Raw genomic sequence first — 27,665 nt, 5'->3', positions numbered from 1 at the left:
TAGTCAGTTTTTAATTATGTGAAGTCAATGACCTAATGGAATATAGAAGAATTAATTGGGTAGAAGGACAAACTGAGCAATTGTAAGTACACCATGCTATATAATATGATGATTGCAATGATTGCATTATATTAATATGATAGAAACTTTGATGGGAGTGCTTCTCTAAATATAACAGGTCACCCACTCATGCCTTATTGTCATCTCACTAGCGGCAAGCAGCAGTCTCTAATTTCACCTTCAAATTGTCTATTAACCCTAAAGCATTAGAGATTGGCGGCTCCCTGGATGTTTGGGTCTGGCAGGTTCGGCCAAACAGTTGAAAAAAGTTCAGTTTCAGGTACCAGAACAGTACCCGGAACTGAACCATATTCACTTGAATGGGGGGCCCGAACCTCCAGTGTTTGTCACGCTGTCATGTGTAGTAAAATTATTACTGCTGGTCAGACAGCTACAGTTCCCATGCTGTCAAATTACATTGTGAGACCACAGCTATGATTCGTGAAAAAAAAATTACCTCCAGTCACTGGCATTGGCTGATGGGACTACTATTCCCATCAGCCTATGCCTGCTGCCACTAATAACAGTGAGAGCAGGCTGTGGCTGATGGAAGTATTCATCAGCCGGTGCCTGCATTCTAAAAAAATAACTTAAAGAAAAAAACGGCATGGGTTCCACTGTATTTTTGATAACCAGCCAGGCAAAACTGACAGCTGGAGGCTAAACCCCTCAACTGTCAGAGTTAACAAGACAGGTTATCAAGAATAGAGGGGTCCTCATGCCATTTTTTAAAATTATATAAATAAATAATTTTAAAAAATGGTGTGGGATCCCTCCCATTTTTGACAACCAGCCAAGCTAAAGGGAACAGCTGGAGCTGGCATTTTCAGACCATGGATATTGCCCCCCAGCCAAGAAATAGCAGCCAGCGCCAATTCTGGCGTTTTGTCTGGCTCTACCCACTTGCCCTGTGGCGGTGGAAAATGGGGTTCATGTTTGTGGGGTTGATGTCACCTTTGTATTGTCCGGTGACATCTTGGCTAATCCTATAGTAATATTGTAAATAAACACAAAGTCAGAATATACGGCTTAGAAATGGAGTGACATCTATAATCCTATAGTTATATTGTAGATAAACACAGTGAGAATATAGTCCTTTATTTGAAATTTTAAAAAACACATTTTTACTTTTTTATTTAAAAATAACAAACACAGTTTACTCACCTATCGCCCATTCCATTGAAGCCGTCGTCTCCTGAAAAAAACACAATAATAAACAATAAAAATACCTAATTCCCAATTCCACTGAAGCCAACGTCTCCTGTACAAAAAAGACAAAACTAAAAAGCAACCATATCCCTCACCTGTCTGATGTTCTGTCCCACACCGTAATCCATGTCTGGCACAAGCAGTTTTCAACCCGAACAGTGGCAAGATGCAACTGTCCAGGCTGAGAACCACTGGGAGAATGAGCTGCTGCGAGCGCAGCCACGGTGACGTCATGGAGATTAACGCAGGTCACTGAGGCTGCATTCCCAGCGAGGCCAATGTACTGTGGTGACCTCGGTGAGATCATCTATTGCACAGTGAGAAAAAGTCTCACGGTGCAGCATTGAGTTCACCGGGAGACATTTCTAACGGTGAAATGAGGTGAACTCACCGCTGCACCTTGAGACTTTTTCTCATTGTGGTAGCAGTGACCACTGTAGTTCAGGGGTGTGCTTGCTACAGCTCATTCTTCCTTGATTCTCAGCATGAATGGTCACATGATGCAACTGTTCATGCTGAAGAGCACATGTCGCACAGATGGATTACGGCTTAGGACACTAGGGATTCCAGCCATCCCTCCATTCAGCAACTATTCCATCCATCCCTCATCCATCCATCCATCCAGCCTTCCCTCCAGCCATTCCTCTATCCATCCCTCATTCATCCATCCATCGCTCATCCATCCAGCCAACCCTCCACCCATTCCTCATCCATCTCTCATCTAGCCATCCATCCATGCATCACTCAAGCATCCATCCATCCATCCCTCATCAATCCATTCAGCCAGCCATCCATTATCCAGCCATCCATCCCTCATCCATCCCTCATCCATCTATCAATCCATCCCTCATCCAGCCATGCATCCCTCATTCATCCATCCAGCCATCATCTATCCATCGTCCAGTCATCCCTCCATCCATGCATCCATCCATTCCTCCATCCCATGTAGCCTCTGTAACCAGCAGTAACCTCAATGACGTCACTTCTAGTTACTGCTGCTGCATCGCAGCAGCTCATTCCTCAGTGGTTCTCAGCCTGGACGGTCGCATTTTGGCACCGTCCAGGTTGAAAACTGTTTATCCTAAGACATGGATTACGGCGTGGGACAGAACATCAGACAGGTGAGGGATATGGTTGTTTTTATTTTTGTTTTATTATAGTAGATGAGGACTTTAATGGAATGTGCATTAAGTTAGTATAAAATTAAAAAGTGTGTTTTGTTTTCATTTCAAATAAAAGACTTTATACTGGCTGTGTGTTTTTTTACAATACATCTATAATAGTGATGAGCGAATATACTTATTACTCGAGATTTCCCGAGCATGCTCGGGGTCCTCCGAGTATTTTTTAGTGCTCAGAGATTTAGTTTTTATTGCCACAGCTGAATGATTTGCATCTGTTTTAGCCAGCATAAGTACATGTGGGGGTTGCCTGGTTGCTAGGGAATCCCCACATGTACTTATGCTGGCTAACAGATCTAAATCATTCAGCTGCGGCAATAAAAACTAAATCTCTGAGCACTATAAAATACTTGGAGGACCCCTGAGCATGCTCGGGAAATCTTGAGAAACTAGTATATTCGCTCATCACTAATCTATAGGATTAGTAATGGAGAGGTGTCTTATAGATATCTCTCCATTACTAAGCCATGGGCTTGATGTCACCAGACAATACAAAGGTAACATCAACCCCACAAATATGAACCCCACTTGCCACCACAACAGGGCAAGTGGGAGGAGCCAAGCAAAGCACCAGAATTGGCGCATATAATGGATGTGCCTTTTCTGGGCAGCAGCGGGCTGCTACTTTTAGGCTGGGGGGCAATATCCATGGCACTTTACCAGCTCGAAACTACCAGCCCCAGCTGTTTAAATAATTTAAAAAAACAGCATGGGGACCCCTCTATTCTTGCTAACCAGCCTTGCTAAAGCTGACAGATGAGGGTTGCAGCTCGCACCTGTTAGTTTTGCCTGCCTGGTTATCAAAAATACAGGGCAGCCCACGCTGTTTTGTTTTTTTTAATCATTCATTTACAGCACTGGCGCCGGCTCATGAATACTCCCATCAACCCCCGCCTGCTCTCGCTGTTATTAGCGGCAGCGAGCATAGGCTGATGGGAGGAGTAGCCCCTTCAGCCGACGCCAGTTACAGGAGGTGAACTTTCTACTTCCAATCACAGCTGCAGGCTCACATTGTCATTTAACAGTGTGGGAACCACGGCTGTCTGACCGGTGGTAATGATTTTACCGTCAATCAGAAGTAGTGTTTGCCGTGCTGTCATGCACATGCCAGCGTAAGAAACACCCGGTGTTCGGGGGGCCGAAACCCGAACAGCAACACGGACTTACTGGTGAAGTCCTTGTTCGGTGTCCATGCCCGAAAGGTAGGTGTTCAGCGCAGATGCCGAACTTTACTGTTCAGGTTCGCCCATCTCTATAAAGCATCACACATTTTTGCCACACACAAACGTGCTATTAAACCATTTTCCGCAATAAAAAATTATAAAATTTATTAATTTTAACTAATTTGTTTGATTTGGTTTCTTTATCTACTTTATGACTTTTGTGAAATTGTGATTTAGATTTAGGTCATTTTTACGCAGTAATATGGAAAATCTGAAGGTCTTCACAAACTTTGTACATCCACGCTAAAATATTAATTATAGTGATGTTTGCTTATTGGATAAAGTAAGGGCCATTCTAAAAGATATATACAAATTAGCACTTTATACATACCGGCTCACATAATATATCCATATATATTGCACTTTGTATTTGCCGGTTTGCAGCTCGGTTTTATTCTTTTCGGCACTGGCATGAACTTTACTCAGCATTGAGTGAAGCTAGTCGTGTGACTTTCCAAAATTAGCTTGCATCATGCATCACAATGTGCTATAAACCAGCTGACCATGACACAGCATTTTCAGGAATATACCGTCCCTAGATATTACATCAGAATTTCCCTTAAACTGAAGAGAAAGCAAAGGGATATGATTTCATGTTGTTGCACTAGCAGGAAGCAATGCAATACAAGGAGCTGAGCAACAAACATGTTTATCTCTCACTTTCCCTTAGTAAAAAAAAATGTGCTAGTTTCTATGAGCCTAACTGTTCTCGGAAATGGATCACAGCACAGAAGTCTTCACTTTAAATTTTTAAAGGGTAACATTTTTATTTTAAAGAGAACCTGCCAGATCCAATAACGCTAACCTGCAGATATAGGATTAATCTGCAGGTTAATAGTATATGAAGGTGTTGGGCTACTCTACTGAAAATGTGGCACCCAGGAGAGAATAAACTTTATTTCCTCCAAGAGCCACCGGCTTTCAGTAATGTTCTGTGAGTATAAAATATCATTGCTCTAGTCAGCATATATCCCATTTATACACGTCATGTGCTGCTGAGAATTATGATTTTTTAAGCAAGCTTAAAAATAATTTCCCCAACGAACAAGTATTTTGCTTGTTCATCGGGTAATTGACAGCACGTTTAGACATGCTGATATTCGGGGAATGCTCATTTCCCAACTATTTGCCAATGTAAATGCACCCTACGACTCAAAGGTATTGTTATATTAAAGTTCAGATTGCACAGAGCAAAACAGTACAATAGCTGAATGGGACTAGGTGAGTTATGTTTATCTTCACATGTTTTAGTCAGTACAAGTGATGAGCGAGTATGCTCGTTACTCGAGTTTCTCCCAGCATGCTCGGGTGGTCTCGAGTATTTTGGTGTGCTTGGAGATTTAGTTTAAGTCGACCAGCTGCATGATTTACGGCTGCTAGACAGCTTGAATACATGTGGGGATTGCCTGTTTGTTAGACAATCCCAACATGTATTCAAGCTATCTAGCAGCCGCAAATCATGCAGCTGCATTGACATAAACTAAATCTCAGAGCACGCCGAAATACTCGGAGACCACCCAAGCATGCTGGGAGAAACTCGAGTAATGGGAATACTCGCTCATCACTAGTCAGTACTTGTAGGAGGCTGTGAGGGCATCATACTGTGTGGGAAGCTGTGGAGGCATCATACTGCATTGGGGCCATGATCATACTGTCTGGGGGCCAAATACTGTGTCTGGGATTTAGGAGAGTCATACTGTGTAGGTATCCATCATACTGTGTGGGGAGCCATCAGGGCTATCATTCTGTGTGTTGGGTTCACAGGCCTTCATACTGTGTGGGGAGCTGTCGGCATCCTACTATGTAAGGGCGGATAATACTGTGTGGGGGTGGGGCTGGCATCACACTGTGGATGAGGACTGTGGGAAATCATACCTTATAATGTGTGTGAGATCTGCTGGACATCATACGGCATTGGGTGCACTACAGTGGCATAATATTGTTAGGTTGCACTGGGGGGCATCATAGTTTGCATTTTGGGGATATTGTGGAGGAATTCACTGTGGGGTAGCATAGTGTGTTGGATGCATTTTGGGGAGCATCATTCTTTATTGCAGCCATGAAAGGTGTATTATAATGGGTGAACACACTAAGTAACTTCAATAAGGGCAAAATTTACCTTTGCTCATGTATTTTTTCCCCGTCTTTAAAAGTTGGGAGTTATGCCTTTCTGTGACGTCTCTAAGACACCTATCCATTACAAATCCTATGGTTTTAGTGTAAATAAACACACAGCCAGAATAAAGTATTTTAATTGAAAGAATGACATAGACTCCTTTAATGAATCTAAATTAAACCATACTCACGTCATCACTCCCACTGAAGTCAACATCTCCTGTAATAAAACAAAAATAAAAAACAACCATATGATTCACCTGTCAGTCGTTCTGTCCCACACCATAATCCATGTCTGTGGGATAAACAATTTTCAACCTGTACGGTGCCAAGATGTGACCGTCCAGGCTGAGAACCAGTGAGGAATGAGCTGCTGCGAGCACAGCATCAATGACTATCAGTGACATCAATGAGGTTTCCGCTGATCACTGAGTCTGCCTTTCCAGCCGTGCCAATGAACTGCGGTGACCTCGGTGAGATCACAGCTAGCACAGTGAGAAAAATTAGAAATCTTGCAATCTTCATACAGGACCCTAGAGCTTTTTTACACTCTAAAAGCCTGTGCACATACTGCAGATTTGAAGCTGACTGGATTGAGAGCTAACAGAACATCGCATACAAGCACTATTCTTGCCAGTCCAGTGGCCAGTTCCATAGGTAACACTAACGAGCCATGAAAAAAAATATCTGCAGTTTTGAGAACGGAGAGGATTTTTAAAAACAAGTATCTTGCAAAGTTACTTGCTTTTACAAGCACTTTGAGATATTACTCATTAACGAACATGAGAGTAACCCTTTAATACATTTCTTTTATACAATATATATTATCAGCAGTGCACTCTTCTGCTATATAGCTTGACTGGTCTGTACTTAGGGAGCTCACACAGAGAACATAATCTAGCACAATTAGTCACAAGAGACAGCTAAGTAGATAATTTTCTGGAGGCCACCTACATGGTATTGTTTTAGCAGATTTGAAGATGCCTGGAATGCCTTGCTACTGTGAGGTTCAGAGATGGAATGTGGAGAGATACTTTGAGATTCTAATGTGGAATGTGGAGACACACTGAGAGTTTGTTCTGCAATCCAGAGAGGAATGCTGAGTAATGGAGACTTTCTCTAGCTTTTATTACCTTTCACATCCTGTATCTACTATAACTAACACTAGTGCTAGTGGCTTGATTGCGAATACTCTCTATATATGGCAATATGATGCCTACTGGTTATACTTGTGTCTAAAGTTACAGTTCAAAACAGGAACGCAAGAATGTTTGCATAGGTAGAACACTTTTCTGTCATGTCATACTAACTAATGGTTATAAATGATGTCACTAAAAGTGACAAATGCTCCAATATGCTCATTTTACACTATTAGTTTTGTAGGAACCTGTACATTTGTGGATCTAAATTATTATGTAAAAAGTAAAACAGATAGAGGAACCAGATTGTAGAAGTGTCTTCAGCTTCAAGACAGATTGTGCCTTGTTTTATATAGATTTCATGACTCCACTACCTGTGAGGTCCTATAGATCAAATCTCATCCCTGTAATTATGGTGACATAACATGTGACAGGCCTGTCTTTCTACTTACCCTTTTTTCAGCAGACACATTTTTCATATGAATTGTCTCATTTTAGATCTCGGGGAGAACAATGCAATCCACGGTCCAAAATAGAACGTGAGTGATCGACATCTCTCCCAACTATCAGTTGGCTGCCGCCCCCATACACATTAGGCCGTCAGCTGAACCTGTTGATATTGGCGAGTTCGGACAATATTGGTCTGATGTGCATGGATGCCTTTTGTACAAAGTTTTTGATGGAAGTGCACCTAAAAATCAGTTGATTTATGCTTTCTATAGGTGAACTCAGCAGCAGGTGTTTAATCCCACTGTAGTTCCACCACAACTGAAATAAAGCATTACATGATGATGACCATTGAGAACAAATATTCTGTCCATGTAAAATATGAATGCATTTATGTCTCCAATAAGAGAAGCTATTGTAGCTGTTCTATTGATGGAAGGAAGATAAAATAAAGGACTCTCTTGGGATATGTGCACACTGTGCACACAACCTCTTTTTCAGGTTGATTCTGCCTGAAACCCATCTGAAAAAGCCGGCAATAAACATTAAAATGAATAAACATATACATAGCAATGTCAAAATGACTTGATGTGCATATGTTCTGTCTTTTCAGCTTCCTTTAATGGCTTCGGGCTTTAAAAGCCATGAATCTGCTTAAAGAATTGACCAGTTCATTCTTATGGTGGCTTCTGCTTCGAAGCTGTTCTCTACTTTCTATATATAAAAGTGCTTCTCACTAAATTAGAATATCATCAAAAATTTAATTTATTTCAGTTCTTCACTGCAAAAAGTGAAACTCATATATTATATAGAGTCATTGCAAACAGAGTGATCTACTTCAATCATTTAAAAAGGTCACTTAGTCTCTTTCAGTAGGCTCCACAATCACGGGGAAGACTGCTGACTTGACACATGTCAAGAAGGCAGTCATTGAGTTGAAAGGATTGTTAAGAAAAGGCCATTCAAAAATTTGGGGCAGATTCACAAGGAGTAGACTGCTGCTGGAGTTATTGCTTCAAGAGCCACCACACAGATGTATCCAGGACATGGGCTAAAAGTGTCGCATTCCTTGTGTCATGCTATTCATGACTAATAGACAGCACCACTGTTGCTCAGGGGTCCAAGGTGTTGTTTTCAGATTAAAGTAAATTTTGCATTTCATTTGGAAATCAAGGTCCCAGAGTCTGGAGGAATAGTGGAGAGGCACACAATCCAAGCTGTTTGAGGTCTAGTATGAAGTTTCTACAATCAGTGATGGTTTGGGGAACCATGGCATCTGCTCATGTAGGTCCAGTGTGTTTTATCAAGACCAAAGTCAGTGCAAACATCTACCAGGACATTTTAGAGAACTTCAAGATTCCCTCTGCCGACAGGCTTTTTGGAGATAGAAATTTCATTCTCCAGCAGGACTTGGCACCTGTCCACACTGCCAAAAGTCCCAGTACCTGGTTTAAAAACAACAGTATCACTGTGCTTGATTGGCCAGCAAACTCGCCTGACCTTAACTTCATAAAGAATCTATGGGGTATTGTCAAGAGGAAGATGAAACACCAGACCCAACAATGCAGACAAGCTGAAGGCTGCTATCAAAGCAACCTGGGCTTCCATAACACCTCAGCAGTGTCACAGGCTGGTCGCCTTCATGCCACACTGCATTGATGCAGCAATTGATGCTAAAGGAGCCCCGATCAAGTATTGAGTGCATTTACTGAACATACATGTCAGTAGGCCAACATTTCGAATTTTAAAATAATTTTAAAGCTGGTCTTATAAAGTGTTCTAATTTTCTGAGATAATGACTTTTGGGTTTTCATTGGCTGTAAGCCACAATCACCAACATTAACAAAAATAAACACACACTCTGTTTGTAATAGCTCTATATAATATATGAGCTTAATTGTATTGAAGAACTGAAATAAATTAACTTTTTGATGATATTCTAATTTAGTGAGAAGGACTTAGTAATATATGGGTCAGCTGTATGGCACTTTCACACAAACCACTTTTAGTTGTAAACAGTTTTCAGTGTTTTTTGTGCAAATGATGTAAACTACAGTAATTGCATACAATCATATCAGATTGCATCAGTTTTCTAAACTTGGATCTGGTTTATATCTAGTTTTTAGGATCCAAACATAGCAGGTTACTCCTAGAGTTTCAGATTGAACTAGTAGAAGCTGATGCAAACAGATGCATCTTTTGCATCAGTTTGCATCTATTAGAATTAAATGCCATCACACTTTCCTATTCGGGTTTTATATGTGTATTTTATATAAACATTAGACATGAACAGATCGATCCACAGAGTAGGATTGGAATTTCCTGATAATCATGGTTTCATGCAAATTCGAACATTTCAACATTCGATTTGAAGCGCTAAAAATAAAATACTTTCCAGCATAATTTCACCCACTGAAGCATCATAGAGCAGGAATTTTGCATTTCCACACAAGATTCTCCATAATGTCCTACAGCTATAACATTTTATGGATCATTATACTTTGTACATCAGTGATCAGTACCTGGGCCATCAGATATCAGTGGTTCCCAGTAGAGCACAGTTTGTATGGCAATCTTTTCCATCTCCAGAATCACTGGGTAAGTCTCTTTCTTCTGTAGAGTGTAAGCTCTTATGGTTAATGGGATAATCTCTCTAGCCTTTAGACAATAAGCTCTTATGATCATTGGGGTCATCTCTCTCTCTCTCCTGTAGAGTGTAAGCTCTTGTTGGCAGCAGGGTTCTCTCTCCTCTCCCCCACATGTATTTAGAAGTAATTACAAGCTTTCCGGAATTGAGATTTGAGCAAAATTATTTGCTGTAAATCCAATTTTTTGGGCAAAATTCAGCAAAGTTTATGAATTTCAAAATATCCGCTAATCTCTAATATACACTAGTCAGGATTCGATCTCCCTGGTGTACTAGCTATAACAGATTATATTAATTTCTTTTACAAGATTTTCCAAAATAAAAAAAGCAAAAATAGTATATACACTGCTCAAAAAAATAAAGGACACACTAAAATCCCACATCCTAGATATCATCAATGAAATTTTCCAGTTGTAAATCTTTATTCATTACATAGTGGAATGTGTTGAGATTGAGAACAATAAAAAAAATTATCAATGTAAATCCCAATTAATATCCCATGGAGGTCTGGATTTGGAATGATGCTCAAAATCAAAGTGGAAAATCAAATTGCAGGTTGATCCATTTTCACAGGAAATACCTCAACACAAGGAAATTATGCTCAGTTGTGTGTGTGGCCTCAATGTGCCTGTATGACCTCCCTACAACGTCTGGGCATGGTTCTGCTGAGGCAGCAGATGTTCTCCTGAGGGGTCTCCTACCAGACCTGAATTAAAGCATTAGTCAACTCCTGTACAGTCTGTGGTGTAACGTGGCATTGGTGGATGGAACGAGACATGATGTCCCAGATGTGCTTGATTGGATTCAATGGGCTGGCCAATCCATAGCATCAATGCCTTCATCATGCAGGAACTGCTGAACTTTCAGCTACATGAGGCCTAGCATTGTCATGCATCAGAAGAAACCCAAGGCCCAGTGCACCTGCATATGGTCTCATAATGGGTCTGAGGATCTCATCCCGATACCTAATGGCAGTCAGGCTACCCCTGGCTAGCACAAGGAGTACTGTGCAGCCTTCCAAAAAAATGCCACCCCAAACCATTGCTGATCCACTGCCAAACTGGTCATGCTGGAGGATGTTGCAAGCAGCAGAACGTTCTCCACGGCATCTCCAGACTCTGTCAAGTCTGTCACATGTATTCAGTGTGAACCTACTGTCATCCGTGTAGAGCACAGGGCGCCAATGTCAAATCTGCCAATCTTGGTGTTCTCTGGCAAATGTCAATCACCCTACACAGTGTTGAGCTGTAAGCACAATATCTAATTGTAGACGTCGGGCCCTCATATCACCCTCATGGAGTCTGTTTATGTCAGTTTTAGCAGATACATGGATGTTGGTGGCCTGCTGGAGGTCATTTTACAGGGTCTCTACTCCTCCTGTTCCTCCTTGCACAACGGAGGAGGATAGCGGTTGTGCTGCTGGGTTGCTGCTCTTCTATGACCCACTCCATGTCTCTTGGTGTACTGGCCAGTCTCCTGGTATCTGCTCCATGCTTTGGACTGACAGGCCCAGCTACCCTTCTTGCCACATCTCACATTGATGTGCACTACCTGAGTAACTTCTGTGGGTTGTAGACAATGTAGCAATATCTGTGGGTTGTAGACAATGTAGTAATGACAAAATACAAAAGTGACCAAAACAACAGCCAAAAAGGATAAGAACAGAGAAATGGTCTGTGGTCACCCCCTGCATAATCACTCCTTTATAGGGGTCATGTTTCTAATTGCCTATCATTTCTACCTGTTGTCTGTTTCATTTGCAAAACAGCAGGGGAAATTGATTCACAGTGTTGCTTCATGACTGGAGAGGTTGATTTCCTGTTCCAATGTTTAAGTGCTCCCTTTATTTTTTTAAGCAGTGTATTTAGCAATTGTACAATTGAAAAAAATGTCATAAAAAGCTGCCTTGTTGTAAGAGTTAATAATTGGCTGTACATGTATGGTATATCTGTTTTTGTTACAACATTATTATTTTCTGCTTCATTTGTATGAACCTTAAATAAGAACTGTTTAGGCAACATATAATCAATGAGATGCATATGTACAGAATTCAGTATGCTAGGTAATGTGGTTAGACAATTAATCAGAATGGGAAAACACGTCAATGTGGAGCCGCCAGAACTATGCAAGTTGGAAAACAAAGAGTTCCTCTCTTCCTAAAGATGTAAGTATATATACACAAGCTGTACATACCCAGCCGGCTGGATTCCCCTCTGCCTGATTTACTTAGTCTTGCTAAGGTGCCAGGAAGCATGTCTCCAGCATGGCTCTCTGCCGGATGCAGGACAGTTCTACATCTATTTATTTCACTACACTGCCATTCTTGCTTCCAAGGATTAATGTTCATTCCAACAATATATTTTGGAGAAGATGAATAGCAATTTATGCCTTACATGTTCAAATTATGATTCCATTGTGGCCACTGTGGGTTTTTGGTAAGGACTATGAAGATAGCATACGGGTAAAGACAACAATCTATGTGGCATGACACACAGGAATATATTATATTATGTGTGGCTGCACAAATAATAGTGTTAAACATTCAAAGCCAATTATATAATGGGCAGAACAGACCACCAAGGAAGCCGAATGTACAGTCAGCCATGTGTGCAGCCGTTCTACCATTGTCCTCTGCTTATGTGGACATGTTTTGCAATGGTATGAACAAATCATTGGAGTAGAATAAATGATTTTAATAAAATTTCTCATATTTTTAGAAAGTACAATTAAGGCTATGTTCACACATTGCGGTTTTGCTGTGGTTTTCTTTTTTTGCTGCGGTTTTAATGCAAATTTCAAGCTGTGTTTTACAGTACCAGCAAAAGCTATTACATTTCAGAACACATATTGCTTTTTTTCCTGACTGATTTGGAAACGTACTGCGTTTTTGCAAAGTGCAGCAAGTCACTTAAGTCAGCAGTTTTGAAGCGTTTTTTTCACCAATAGTAAAAAAAACAGCAGAAACGCAGCAAAAGATGCAGGTACAAGGTTTGCTGCGTTTTTGGTGAAAACGACTAAGGAAGTTGCGGGCACTAAATTATCAGCATGCACAAAAGACAATAAAACGTAGACAAACCTGCTTTTTTTAAGCAGCTTCTTTACTGTCAGGAGAGTAGGTTTTGTCTGCAGAAAACAAATGCAGCAAAAACACAACGTGTGAACATAGCCTTAGCCTTCATATTATGTTTCCTTACAAGCGAATAAGTCTACATTGTCCAGGATCTGGGTATCGTAGTAGTGTAACTACTGGGAGGGCAGAGGGGACCGTCTCCCCGGTCTTGTCACATAAAGGGGCCCACCCGGAGCCATGGCCGCTTCTGTCATGAGGAAGAAGGCAGCACTCAGGAAGAGCGCAGCAAAATATATGCTCTCCTATCTCACTAAAGGCAGAGACAGACTGCCCTATTTCTTGTGCGAGAATCGCATCGCACTGCACACACTGGCCTGGCACCTCTCCTGACCTAAGCAAGACAGCATGATGGATTACTATGCAGCTGTCAAGCTCAGATCAGGAGAGCCGACAGCCAGTACAAGGTTTACGATGCCATTCTCGCATGTGAAATATGGCAGTCTGTCTCTGCCTTTAGAATCTGCAAGCTGGCTGGCACAGGGGTAGAGTCTCAGTCAGTGCCGTATACTGTGCGGGCTGGAGCTGACCTGACAGGCTCGGCTGTCAGTGCTACAGTTAGCTCCGCTCCATGCATTCTCTGGTTCACGCACTATGGACCTCCGATGGGTCCTAGTCAGGGCTGGCACCAGGTTTTCATGGGCCCCCGGAAAAAAAAAGTCTCAGTGGGCCCCTTTAAAAATGCCACAATTCACGATGTCATGAATGATGCACAGTTAATAAATATAGATATAGTACCAAAGATTTCGCTTACTTCTTACATTACATGAGTGATACCTATTGGAAATTTTACAATAGCTCAGAAACTGGCAAATCCTCACAGCGCACAGTGCGTGATCTGGGGGGATTCAAAAGTCTACAGTCACACAGAGTGACTGCAGACTTTTCATTTTAGACCAGACAGTATAGTCCTCCATACAATATTATGGGCACCACATAGTCCTCCCTACAGTATTATGGACACCACATGGTCCTCCACACAGCATTATGGGTACCACATAGTGCTCCATACATTGCTTCATACAGTATAATTGGCCTCACATTGTGCGCCATACGATATAATGGACCCCACATAGGGCTGCATACAGTAACTAATGGTCCCATATAATGCTCCATACAGTCTTATGGGCCCCGTATATATTGCTCCATATAGTATATAATGGCCTCATATAATGCTCCATACAGTATAATGGCCCATGTAATGCTCCAGACAGTATATAATGGCCCATATATTGCTCTATATAAGTATATAATAGACCCATATATTGCTCCATGCAGTATAATGGCCCCATATGTTTATCCCAATATACACTATCTCATATGATGAAACTGCTTAGTTTGTAAAGTGGCCCTATCTGAATGTACTCTAATTGCAAGTGTTGCATTTTCTTACTACACACTGCACTGTCTATAGATCAGTGGTTCTTAAAGGGAACCTGTCACCCCCAAAATCGACGGTGAGTTAAACCCACCGGCATCAGGGTCTTATCTACAGCATTCAGGAATGCTGTAGATAAGCCCCCGATGTAACCTAAAAGATGAGAAAAAGAGGTTATATTATACTCACCTGGGCAGGCGGTCTGATCTGATGGGCATCACGGTCCGGTCCGGGGTCTCCCATTTTCATAGGATGATGTCCTCTTAAGGTCTTCTTCACACTGTGGCTCCGGTGCAGGCGTACTTTGTCTGCCCTGTTGAGGGCAGAGCAAAGTACTGCAGTGCGCAGGCGCTGGGAAAGGTCAGAGAGGCCCAGCGCCTGCGCACTGCAGTACTTTGCTCTGCCCTCAACAGGGCAGACAAAGTACGCCTGCGCCAGAGCCGCAGCATGAAGACCAGAAGAGGACGTCATCTGATGAAGATAGGATACATCGGGGGGCTTATCTACAGAATGCCAGAATGCTGTAGATAAGCCCCTGATGCCGGTGGGTTTAACTCACCCTCGATTTTGGGGGTGACAGGTTCCCTTTAATCTATTTAGGTCATGAGCCTCAACTATGACAAGTGCTGTTGAGCTACACTAAAAGGAGTTTTCCAGGTACACTTTATTCATCCCCCTCAGCTTTCACTTGGTTAAAGTAATAAACTTAAATGGGAACGTACAGTTCCCATATAAGCAAAACTTTGCATAAATCAACAGGACAACAAATATAGAAACAATATAATATACAGTACTGTGCCAAACATTGAGACAGGTGTGGAAAAATTGCTGCAAAGTGAGACTGCTTTCCAAAATAGAAGTGTTACTAGTTTATTTTTTATCAATTAGCAAAATGCAAAGTAAATGAACAAAAGAGAAATCTAAATCAAATCAATATTTAATGAGACCATACTTTTTCTTCTAAACTTCTGAAGGAACTCAGCAGGAAGCTTATTCCCAAAAATTTGGAGAACTAACCACAGATCTTCTGTAGATGTAGACTTGTGCAAATCCTTTTATCTCTTAATGCAATCCCAAACAGACATGATGATGTTGACACCAGGACTCCATGGGGGCCATACCGTCACTTCCAGGACTCCTTGTTCTTCTTTATGCAGAAGTTAGTTCTTAATGACATTCGCTGTGTGTTTGAGATTATTGTCCAGCTGCAGAATAGTGTTGGAGCCATTTAGATACCTCCCTGATAGTATTGCATGATGGATAAGTATCTGCCTGTATGTCTAGAGCAGTGTTCCCCAACTCCGGTCCTCAAGAGCCACCAACAGGTCATGTTTTCAGGATTTCCTTAGTATTGCAAAAGTGATAATTGCATCCCCTGGACGGGCAAGCATTCAATCACCTGGGCAATACAAAGGAAATCCTGAAAAGATGACCTGTTGGTGGCTCTTGAGGACCGGAGTTGGGGAACACTGCTCTAGAGTATGTTAGCAAATAGAGTGTCTCAACATTTAGGACATCATTAATCATGCATTCTTGATGCTGTGCTCAGTCACTCCATTATTTAGGACCTGTGATATGAAATTGTCTTCAATAACCTCACCCTTAAAGGACAATTTGGCTAGTCCTCACCCAGTTTTACACCACTACACAGCAAATCCAGTTACAGTTAATGACTGTGTTTCAACCTACATATTAAAATGATGATCATTATCACCTGGAATCCAACAACCATCCCATTTGTATGGAGTTTAAATTAATGTAACTCTCCTGATCCAGAAGAATTACACCTTAGAGTACTGAAAGAGTTAGCATTGGAGATTGCAGAACCATTAGCCACAATCTTTTGAAAAATCTTGGAAATCAGGAGAAGTCTCAGAAGATTGGAGAAGGGCGAATGTTGTCCTTATCTTCAAAAAGGAAAAAAGATGGAGCCAGGAAATTAAATAATTATCCCCCTCTACTCATTCTGGAATATTCTGTCCAGTTCTGGTCATTACATTTTAAAAAAGGCATTGAAAAACTGGAGCAAACTCACAAAAGAGCTACCAGGATGGTGAACAGACTGCAAAGTATGTCCTATGAGGAACGGTTACAGGTTCCGGGAATGTTTAGCTTGAAAAAAAGAAGGCTAAGAATAGACTTAATAGCTGTATACAAATATCTGAAGGGATGTCACAGTGTAGAGGGATCATCCATATTCTCATTTGCACATGGAAACAAGAGAAGCAATGGAATGAAACTGAAAGGGAGAAGATACAGATTAGATATTAGAAAAAACGTTTTGACAGTGAGGGTGATCAATGAATGGAACAGGCTGCCACAGGAGTTGGTGAGTCCTCCTTCAATGGAAGTCTTCAATTAGAGGCTGGCCAGACATCTGTCTGAGATGGCATAGTGAATCCTGCATTGAGCAGGGGGTTGGACACGATGACCTTGGAGGTCCATTCCAGCTCTAACTTTCTATTAATCTTTCTGATGTTCCCAATGGCAAATATCTGGGGAGTGAAGCATTTCGCATTTCCGTGTGCGAATGCAAAGGAATGCAAAGAAGTTCCGACACTGCCTCCCGTTCCCAAAGACTTCCATCCGGCAGAGGAGGGAAAGTTTAAATCTGCTGTTCTATGCACCAGACCTCCAGTGCCTAATGAAAAATACGGCACTGGGTATCTGAAAACAAAAATAGGAAATATATATAAATATATATGTATATAGCAGGATACAATAATATGTCTTAGATTGTAATTTTGTGATCTAACACTATTCATATCTTGAATTCACAAATACAGTAAAATGAACTTTCTTTTCATTAATTTTCCATAAAACTGTACTGTGTACAATAAGCAACGCACACAGTAAAGACTTCATGAAATATGGCCATAATCCATTGGAATTCCAGCTTCTTTGCCATGTTTGATACAATTCAGATGGAATACAAGTAACAATGACCAACATTTCAGTATACATCCACCACATAAAGAGGTTTTCCCACAAACCAAAGTTAATTTTAATCAATAGATCTTGGAAGGATAATAACTTCTACAATTCGATGTCTTAAAATGTTCCTGTGCTGAGATAATCTTATCATTTATTAAATTGAACTTTTGTTCATGGGAAATCCTTTCAAGGATTAAATTAATGGAAAATGCATAAAATAACTGTACAGAAAGTGTAATAAAAAAATAAATGGATGATTAATCCTAGATCACTAATAATTAGCCATACTGGATGGCGTGCGCTGCAATTTCTTATGATAAATGTGACCTAAATTTTATACTTCTTCATGCTAAAAAAAAAACCCAACAAACCATACTATACAGTTTTCACTACACAACCAGGTAACTGGAATAAACTAAAAAAAAGATACAAAAGAAATGTTTTGTCTCTCTGTTGCTTCAGAGTTGCCCTAGAACTGTGTTGCCCTAGATTTGTCTCTTCCAAGTCTTATATGGGAGATAGTTCTTTGTAAAGTGTTATATAACAGGTTGAGTTAAAAAAAAAATCATAAAGCATAAAACAAAAGTTGTTTTGTGTGATTTCTTATTAAATAATCCAGGAATCGCCACAGAATAATTAACTTCGTGATGGTTTATGATCAACCAGGTCATGAGGAATTGCTCTGAGATTACCTTTTGAATTCATGCGAGGCCCTGTTCACACAATAGATTTTTTTTTCAAAATTGACAGTAAATTCTACAGTTAAAGTGAAAATATTTTCCTTATTTGCAATAAAAAAAACCGCATCAAATACTCCATCAAAATTGCATTGCGTAAACAAGATTTTATCACCAATTACATCCATCTTTACAACCATTTTTATTTCTCCAAAACAGCTAAAATAAAAAAAAATAATCAAGGTTAAAAACTTTCTCTACGGTTACAGTCTACAAAGCACATATGCGATTTACACACTTAGTTACGCGCTGACAAGCTGCTCTCCCTAATTCAATGTTCAGTGAAAAACTAAGACAATCTGGAAGAGAAGCTCGGTGTCATGTAACAGCGTAAGTATGAAAATCGTATATGAGTGAAGCGAACATGTGATGACTGCTGGAACCAGCAAACAGAGCTGAATCCTGATAGTGAGGATATTACACGGTATTAGGATTGGCTGCAGGGCTTCATTTTATAATGAAAATCTGTGGCTGCAGGTTCTTAATTCTCAAAGTGCATGCACTGCACACTTTTAGGATTTGCCCTTCCACGAGCATGTGATTTGGATACTTTTGGCCACATTCTGACTAGACATGCCCTGCCTCGCTCAGTTCATTTTCATTGAGTGCGGCCACACATGTCTAGTCAGCACGTGACCGCATGTTTGCAAATCACCGGCACCAGAGAATCCTGACAGCGTGCAGTGTGCACTGTGAGAATTCAGAAGTCTACAGTCACAAAGAATCACTGCAGACTCATCACAAACTTGTACAATCCTTTTAAAGTTCCTAACATAAATAAAAATATGAGAATTAGTATCACAAAAAAACATTTACATCCAGGTACCTTATAGATGACGCCTCTGGAGTTGTAATTTTTCTTTTCTTCTTCATCTTGTCCAGACCCCATGAGTTTTCTCATCCACAGCCATCTCTGCAGACTTCCATCTTCTCCTGTCTTGTGCAGCACATCCCCACACGATATCCTTAAGGATAACAGTGTCATTATAATGCTCCCAAATAAAAATATTTGCGCTATGCTGAGTTCCAGAATAAATAATTGCCCCTCACAAGATATGACCCCATGCTGTCCCTCCATGCTCTCCACAATGCTCCCTCCTTTCCATACTGTGCCCCCTCTCCATACTGTTCTCTCACACTGAATCCCCCCTATAGGGCCCAGGAGAGGAACAATCAGAGGAAAAGTATAGTAGAAACACGTCACCCACTCCTGGTTTTGGCTTACAAATACTGATGTAAAATACTGACCAAATACTGAACGTGTGAATATGGCCTAATAATCAGAAAAAATAATGCAGCTCACAAATGGATCTGCTAATTTACATATAATAACTAGCTCCTTTTTCCAACAACCGTAGGCTAATTTTTAGCTCATCCGCATTTTGTGGCCTGAATACGCTCCAAGATGTTGGGAGAAGCCGCAGGTCTCCTGAACTGAACTCAAAAGCTTCATATAGGGCTATGAGGATGTCATGCTCAGGTCAGTAGACTCACGCCCGTCTGTGCATGGCGGTCCATACTGGAGCCGTAAAACATGGATGTGTGAAACCAACGTTTGACACAACAATACAAAAATCATTTTATAAAATGCAAGAAGATCTTGGAATACTGACACATATTTTGCAGCCTCAGATCTAACACTGAGCACCTGCTGGATCTTCCTTTTTCTTTTCTTCATCCTCTTTAATATCCGCCAGGATCCTAAACTGTGCGGCAAGGTCAAGAGATAACGGGATACATGTAGATGCTTCCTAGCAACTGCAGCACAGGGACCAGATGGGCAGATTGCTTATTGTCTAGATATCAGAGAGATTAGAAGAAGCTGAAAAGCTGAGAAAAACACACTGGATTAGGAGACTGATAATTTGATCTGGTAATTTAGAGATAAACTCTGGTAACCCAGGAAAATAAGAGAAAGCAAACAACTTATTTTTCTCTTCTGGTCAGCAGACTATGTTATGATCAGTATTCCAAGAAGAATAACAAACATGAAGGTAGATTGTGCAACTTGCGTAGTTGTCCGAGGGAAAGCTTCAATCCCGGCTTCTAGAACTGCCCCCTCCATGTCTTTATCTGCGCAGGGGCCTTTTAACCATTCAGAACAACACGCCATATTTAGCACATAAACACGTTGGATAACAAGTGTGTAGCACACAGGAACACAACATTATCTGGAGGCTGGATCTCGCTGAAGTTTCCAATTAACCAGACAGACAGCCCCGTAATGCTGGTGGAGACGTTCTCAGATGTGTTTATGAGCAGTTTGTGCTGAGACCCGGGACGCCCGAGTCTCATATGTTCTGATGTCAGATGATTTCATAGGAATATGTTCTGAACTCTGGTGGAGCTTTTTGCCTTGAGCTTTCTTGGCAGAAATCCATACAGGATCTTTTTTTTTAAAGTCTTGGACGGCAGCCAGATAGAATTGTGTCACTGTGAGAAAGTCAAATGGGTTTGTTCCTTCCAGGCTCCTAATGTGTGACCTTAACATGTGCAAACAGAATTTTACCATCTCTGCATGGGATAGCAAATATAAACTCACCTCACCTTATTATATAGTATAACGTGATAGCAAAATGTGCGCGCGAGAAGCTCCTAAAACACAACGTTCTGCCAGGAGCACAGAGAGTCTAGCGTGGATACTTGGCACACAATGCGCTTATAAACAAAAGGAGATTTTAACCACTTCCAGAATATCGTTGAGGAAAAGAAATGTGCCACCATTGTTTCAGTGTGTACAGGCAGTGAAAGAACAGCCCCTCAATTATACTATTTGAAGAGGACAATAAGTAAAGCAGTACATATTGTTCCAACTCTCTCATTTAACCTGTAGTAGAGGTGGCACCAATTTACGGAAGGAATGTATATTGCTACATGATGGAAGGGTCTCACCCCGATAGCAGGGTGTCACCTCCAGCAGAATAATCCATACTATTTCTTCTATACTACTAAACCTGGAGCCTTTTCTGATCATGAAACATGGAGGGCTGAGGAGGGGCCTGAACAAAGTCTGTAGAGCTACGACCAGCGCACCATACACTGTGGTATTCAAAGATAATGATCAACAATGGGAAAGTGCAAAGTCTGCCCCCTCTTTTCTAAGAATGATTTTTCATAAAATACTTTGGAAGTTCCAGGAAAAATCCTGACTGCAGTGGGTGCAGTGCCTTCAACATGCTGGAGAGGGTTGACTACATTAGTTCTAACAGAAGCATGGAGTTATTCTGCTTTATGCCAATTTACAGCAGACCATTGATTTTGTTATTTTGCATTTTATTTTGCTTAATGTATGGGCTAATTACATTATTCACGACATAAAAAATCTTGTTAGGTTATGTGTACACAGATTTATTTTGAGCAGAAACTCTCCAATCCGCCTCCAAATCTCAAAACTCCTCAAAAACTTTGGCCCCAATTCATGAAGACTGGTGTTTTTCATGCCCGTCTTGATGAGGGGACATGCTCGAACCAGATGCTCTTGATTCGTTAAGATGCACAAGTCACTTAATGAATTAATGGCGCATGAAAAGTGGTGTGTCTCCATTTCCTCCTCGACACTATTCTTACGTCTTACACTTCTTACTTACGCTTCTCATAAAGAATTTTCTGAAGAATTTTCTGAAAGCAATTGGCATGAGAACTCCAAAATCGCTAAAATTTAGCCGAGCCCTACATTGTGCTAATATTTTGTGACTTTTCCGCTTTTCCGTGTGCACATAACATTAGGCTATAGTATATTCACACAACCATATTTTCGGCATTTTGTTTTGTATTTCAGATGAAATTCAAGTCTATGAGTGCACAAAAAATCCCGACCGTGTAGCATTCGATTTTCACAGATACATTGCAATTATTTAGCACAGGAAACTGTATTTAGTCTTGTGAATTTTATTAACTTCTGCCGTATAAAAGCAAATGTCATATGTATGCCACGCGAATATAAAAAAATGGACATACAGATTATATATCGGTGTCATGCTGATGACAATGTAGATGGAAAATCGTCCATTGTTGGGAGGGCGAATATTTTATGCACTTGTGTGAACTTAGCCTTAGCATTTTTTATCTGGTTATTATTTATCTGAGAAAGTTGTGTTGTGGTGGGTCATAACCATTGCTAAAAAGAGAATGGTCCCCTTTGGTTGGGGTTTTTACAGTGATTTGATATATGTTTTTGTCCATATTTCCAATGTTTCTATTCATATTTTTTGGCAATCCAAATAATGAATATTTTTTTTACCAGAATATTTTTTTGTCATATACAGACATTCGAGTATGGTCTTCTTTTTATATACGCTGCCTTATTGGATTCAAGTGTTACCAGTAGCTTACAGTGCACATAAGTATCACCGTATTGTGTATCTGTTGTTGATGCCAGCCTTTACTTTACTTTTTAAGCACTGACGATTGCTGGCTGCAGAAAGAGTTAACTAACAATCCAGTCAGCCCGCTATGAACGTTTGATGGGAAGTTTGTACATTTTTTTTCGCTGTGATTTTCTGATCTCCTCTCAGGTGCCCGGCCGCAGTACTGCAGCATCCGGAAGAAAATGAACTTTATTTTTCCCGGGAGCCACTGGCTTTCAGTCATTTAGGCGTACCTGGAGCAATTAAAGAGTGTCAGACGGACGTAAGCACGCCCCAGGACTGACAGCCGGCTGTGAGCGCTGACTGTAATTGCACCGGCATGCCTGTATAACTGAAAGCTGGCAGCTTCTGGGTTCTGACTTACAAATACTGGTGTAAAATACTGACAAAATACTGATCGTGTGACCGGGGCCTAAATGTATACATCTTTTGAGTTCTATTGAAACAGACTAGGCCTTGCAACCATTCAATTCGATCAGGCTGCAACTTCTCAATAGACTCATTTCTATACATTAATATACTTAATTAAATACTCAAATAAACCCTCTAACTAAATGCTGAAGAAAGCAGGAAAAGTACATATGATTTTTAAGTTTCTGCACTGTGTATACGCACATATTAAAATCAAGTTAAAAACCTCTTACATCACGAGATGTCCCTGGCACCACTACCAGTGTATTGGCCACAGTTCTGGAAATTGTAATGAGTAGATCACTCATCTGAATGATCTTGTCCTAGTTCTTCGCAATGTGTTTATTAGTTACGGCCACTCAATAGCCACACATAGAGCGACTGCAGACTTGTAGGTTAAGACCGAAAAACCCCTTCAAATCCTGCTCCATTACATGATATTTCTAAAGCCATATGAGGTCCTTCGCTGTTCTTTGCTGCTATAGCAAAGTAACAAAAACTGTATGGGTGTGTAAAAGAAATAACGGAGTAATAAATCCCAAATTTCATATTCACCCAAACTCTAATGTAAACAGGAGCAGTAAATGTCATCCTATGAAGTTTCTGCACTGTGCACACACACATATTAAAATCCCCCTGCATCCCCCTGGCACCATTACCAGCATACTGACCACAGTAATGGAGACTGTAATTAATAGATTACTGAGCCCAGCTCTACCCAACAGATGAATATGTTTTTTAGATGTGCACAGGAAAATTTTTTTAAGTCAGTGTGGCATTACAGATCAATAGTAAAACCGCATACTACACAGATGATCTATAAGGGATTTGATTTTTTTCTATGCCCCCATAGATTTGAATGGGCACGGACGAGATACGAGGGAGAATAGTACAAGGACACTCGGCCAGTGTAAAAAAAACCTGTCATCTGATTAGTCCTATTGTTTTACATTGGACAGTGTTCTGTCCAATTTTCCCTCTGACAGCACACTCCCCGTACTATTTGCTCATCTGATCGAGCCCACGGTGATAGACAGCATTGAGCAATACCAATAAAGCCATGTTACGTCCTCCCATAGAACTATATGTACTACCTGCAACCCAGTAATGAATACAATTGTGACACTGCAGAATTTGTCAATTCTGGCACAAATACTAAAGTTACATTAAGGAAAACAGTTATCCAAGGCACAATAGCACTGACACCTAGGGGGCACGTCTTATATACGTCAGTGCAAAACTGACTTGACACTTGAAAAGTATTCTAGGTGTTTAAGAAATGTAGGTGGCGTGCTTCAGGTGCCTAGAGAAAGGTAACTAGGTGATCATGCACTTGCAGGTTATTTCATACTGTTTACTTTTCACCTTTTTTTGCAAAAATATAAACATTAAAAACAAATTCCGTACTTGCAACTTTGAAAGTACATAGTGTTACTTTAATGCAGTCTACATATATTGCTTAAATTAAAGTACAAATGGTGCGTGGATACTTTATATCATGGCCAAAGTGTATGAAAAGAACATAAAACCCCGCTGCACGATATATGAAACTTAACGGAGTGTTAGGAACGACACCGATTTTATCCTTTGGATCTGTATGGTATGGCAGCTCAGCCCCATTTACGGCAGTGTGCATGCGCTGCAATACTGGACACTTCACATAGACAAGTGTCTGTAGGTTCTAGAAAAAGATTCTTTTAACTAATCATAGATAACTTATACAGTTGTTCATAAAAAAGTTAATTGCCATTCACAGTATTTGGGTTTCTTGCATTCCAAGAACCAGTATAAAGCATGTCTACAGTATGTCCATATTACCGATACTACCCTACTGGAACATTCAGGAGGTGCCTAAACAAGGCAGAGACCTCCCTTTTTACTGGAACTCGCAGGACAGTTGGCAATGTTTACATAAACCTCCTGCAAAGTAGTGATTAGTAGCGTACCGACAAAAGCGGCAGACCATGCAGCCACTATGGAGCCTGTGAGTCAGGGGCCCGGTACCAGCGCCAACATGATGAAAGAGGGAGCGCTTCGCTCCATCCTCCATTATTCTCCCTCTTGTCAGAGATCTGACATCTCAGCCCAGTGGGTGTGATTACATCACTTCATAGCACTTGCATCAGAACTTTTTCTTTTTTTAAATCAGTGAGGACATGGTGGCCAAACTTCTACATGGATGACTATGGGCTGTGCATTGTACTATATGGAGGATTGTGGTCTGTGCATTATACTATATGAAGGACTATTGGCTGTGCATTATATTGTATTGTATGAAGGATATGGGCTGTGTATTATACAAATATGGAGGACAATGAACTGTGCATTATGTATGAAGATGCATTATACTATATGGAGGACTATGCGCTGTGCATTATATTATATGAAGGATATGGGCTGTGTATTATACTAATATGGAGGTGTATTATACTATATGGAAGACTAATGGCTGTGCATTATACTATATGGAGGACTATGGGAGGTGCAGTATACTATATGGAGAACTATGGGGTGCATTATACTGTATATTAGGACTATGGAGGTGCAATATACCATATGGAGGACTATGTGGGGTGCATTACATATGGAGGGACTAAAGAGGGTGCATTTTATATGGAGGACTAAGGAGGGTGCAATATAAATGCAGGACTAAGTAGGGTGCATTACATTATATGGTGAACTATGTAGGGTGCATTATATTATATAGAGGACTATGGAGGTGCATTATACTATATGTATAACAATGGGGATGCCTTATACGGAGGACTATGATGATGCTTTAAACTATATGGAGGACTATGGGGAGTAAATTATACTATATGGAGGACAATGTGGGGCCCATTCTACCATATGGAGGACTATGGGGGATACATTATACTATATGGAAGGCAATGTGGGACCCATTATACTATATAGAAGACTATGTGGGCGCTATTATGCTATTATAATATTTGAAGGGATATGTGAAGGCCATTATACTAATTAGAGGGCTATGTGGGGGCCATAATAATATTTGGAGGTCTATGAGGGAGCCTTTAGACTTCATGGATGGCTATTTGAGGGTCTTTATAATGTCTGCATGCAATTATACAGTGTGAATATTGTGTCAGGTTCATCATACATAGTTAAATAGGTTGAAAAAAGACCTAGGACCATTAAGCTCAACTTTTCTCCACCAATTATACATTTTGTCACTAATTTAACTATAACACGCAATGTTATATGTATCAAGGAAATCATCCAGCCCTTTTTTAAAAGCTGTCATAATGTCTGCTATTACTACCTCTTGGGGTAGAGCATTCCACAGTCTGACTGCTCTAACCGTAAAGAACCCTTTCCTATTTAGCTGCCGGAATCGCCTTTCTTCTACTCATAATGAGTGCCCCCTAGTCCTTAGTATGGTCTTTCGAAGGAATAAGTCATGTGCCAGTGTTTTGTTCTGGCCACACATATATTTATAAATGCAAACGAGATCTCATTAGAGGCTTATTTTTTCTAAGCTAAACAATCCCAACTTTTAAAACCTTTCATCATATGAGTGGCCTTTCATCCCTTGTAATAACCTAGTTGCCCGCCTTTGAACTGACTCTAATTTCTGAATATCCATTTTAAAATGTGGGTCCCAAAACTGGATCCGATATTCTAGATGTGGCCTCACCAGTGATTTATAAAGGGGTAATGATACGTTGGGATCGCGGGATTTTACCTCTCTTTTCATACATCCTAAAATCTTGTTTGCTTTTGTGGCTGCTGCTTGGCATTGAGTATACTCCTATTTAATGTATTTGCATCAATAGAATTACTCCGTCCAAGGTCAATCACTCTACATTTATCTACATTAAATCTATTTTGCCAAGTGTTTGACCATACAGTCATCTTGTTCAGATCGTTTTGCAATATTGTAATGTTAAGGTCAGATTTTAGTATCCTACATAGTTTGGTGTCATCAGCAAAGACTGACAAAGACTGACACTTTACTGTCAATCTCATCCACTGGGTCATTAATAAAGAGGTTAAGAAAAATCGGTCCTAGCACAGATTCCTGCAGTACCTCACTGCTGACTATATACCACTTAGAGAACATACCATTTATGACGATTCTTTGTTTCCTGTCATTTTGCCTATTCCTCTACCCATCTGCACATAGTTTCCCCCAGTGCCTGCTTCTGTGGCTTCAGTATAAGGCTGTTATGTGAAACTGTATCAAATGCCTTTGCATAGTCCAGATAAATCACATCAGCCGCATTACCAACATCCAGATTTGCACTCACAGTACCTCCTCATAGAAACCCACCATGTTAGTTAAACATGACTTATTCTTCTTGAATCCACTGTGCAAAGGGGTGTTTGGGGGCAATTATACTGTTTGGCCTATTATACTGCATGGAAGGCTATGAGGGGGTCACAGTTGGGGATTATACTTTTTGGCGTCACCATACTGAATGACTTAAAGCACTTGGAGATGCTTCAAATAGGATTTATTGGCAGTATTTCATATCCATTGTTTACACTGCAGCAAGTAAAGTATTCCGTTAACTTTTCGTGTGAAGACCCTTCATCAGTCATATAGGCTATGTTCAATGCATATAGATCAAACAGGTACAGGCTGCAGGGTGGGATTCTCCCAAAACAAGGACAACTGGGATGCATGTATATCAAGGCCTGCAGTATGACACCTGGTTGTCCCTTT

General features: G+C 40.6%; 2 long non-coding RNA genes across 3 annotated transcripts in view; one reads left to right on the top strand and one right to left on the bottom strand.

Annotated features, from left to right (window-relative positions):
* LOC143794018 (uncharacterized) overlaps positions 1 to 27,665 on the top strand; it is a 443,398-nt gene that overhangs the window by 388,120 nt on the left and 27,613 nt on the right. The gene's annotated exons all lie outside the window — the stretch shown is intronic.
* LOC143794017 (uncharacterized) lies at positions 15,974 to 20,450 on the bottom strand. Of its 2 annotated transcripts, none has more exons than XR_013220381.1 (3): positions 19,551 to 20,450; positions 19,024 to 19,162; positions 15,974 to 17,193 (listed from the first exon to the last, which is right to left on the bottom strand). It is a non-coding gene; the product is annotated as an uncharacterized LOC143794017 (long non-coding RNA). The 2 variants fall into 2 exon arrangements; XR_013220382.1 differs by having other exon boundaries at positions 19,811 to 20,450.

Source organism: Ranitomeya variabilis, chromosome 1, assembly GCF_051348905.1.
Source record: "Ranitomeya variabilis isolate aRanVar5 chromosome 1, aRanVar5.hap1, whole genome shotgun sequence".
In the NCBI taxonomy this organism is placed as follows: domain Eukaryota; kingdom Metazoa; phylum Chordata; class Amphibia; order Anura; family Dendrobatidae; genus Ranitomeya; species Ranitomeya variabilis.
Note: the sequence above shows the minus strand (reverse complement) of the source record. Positions and strands in the feature narration are given on the sequence as shown.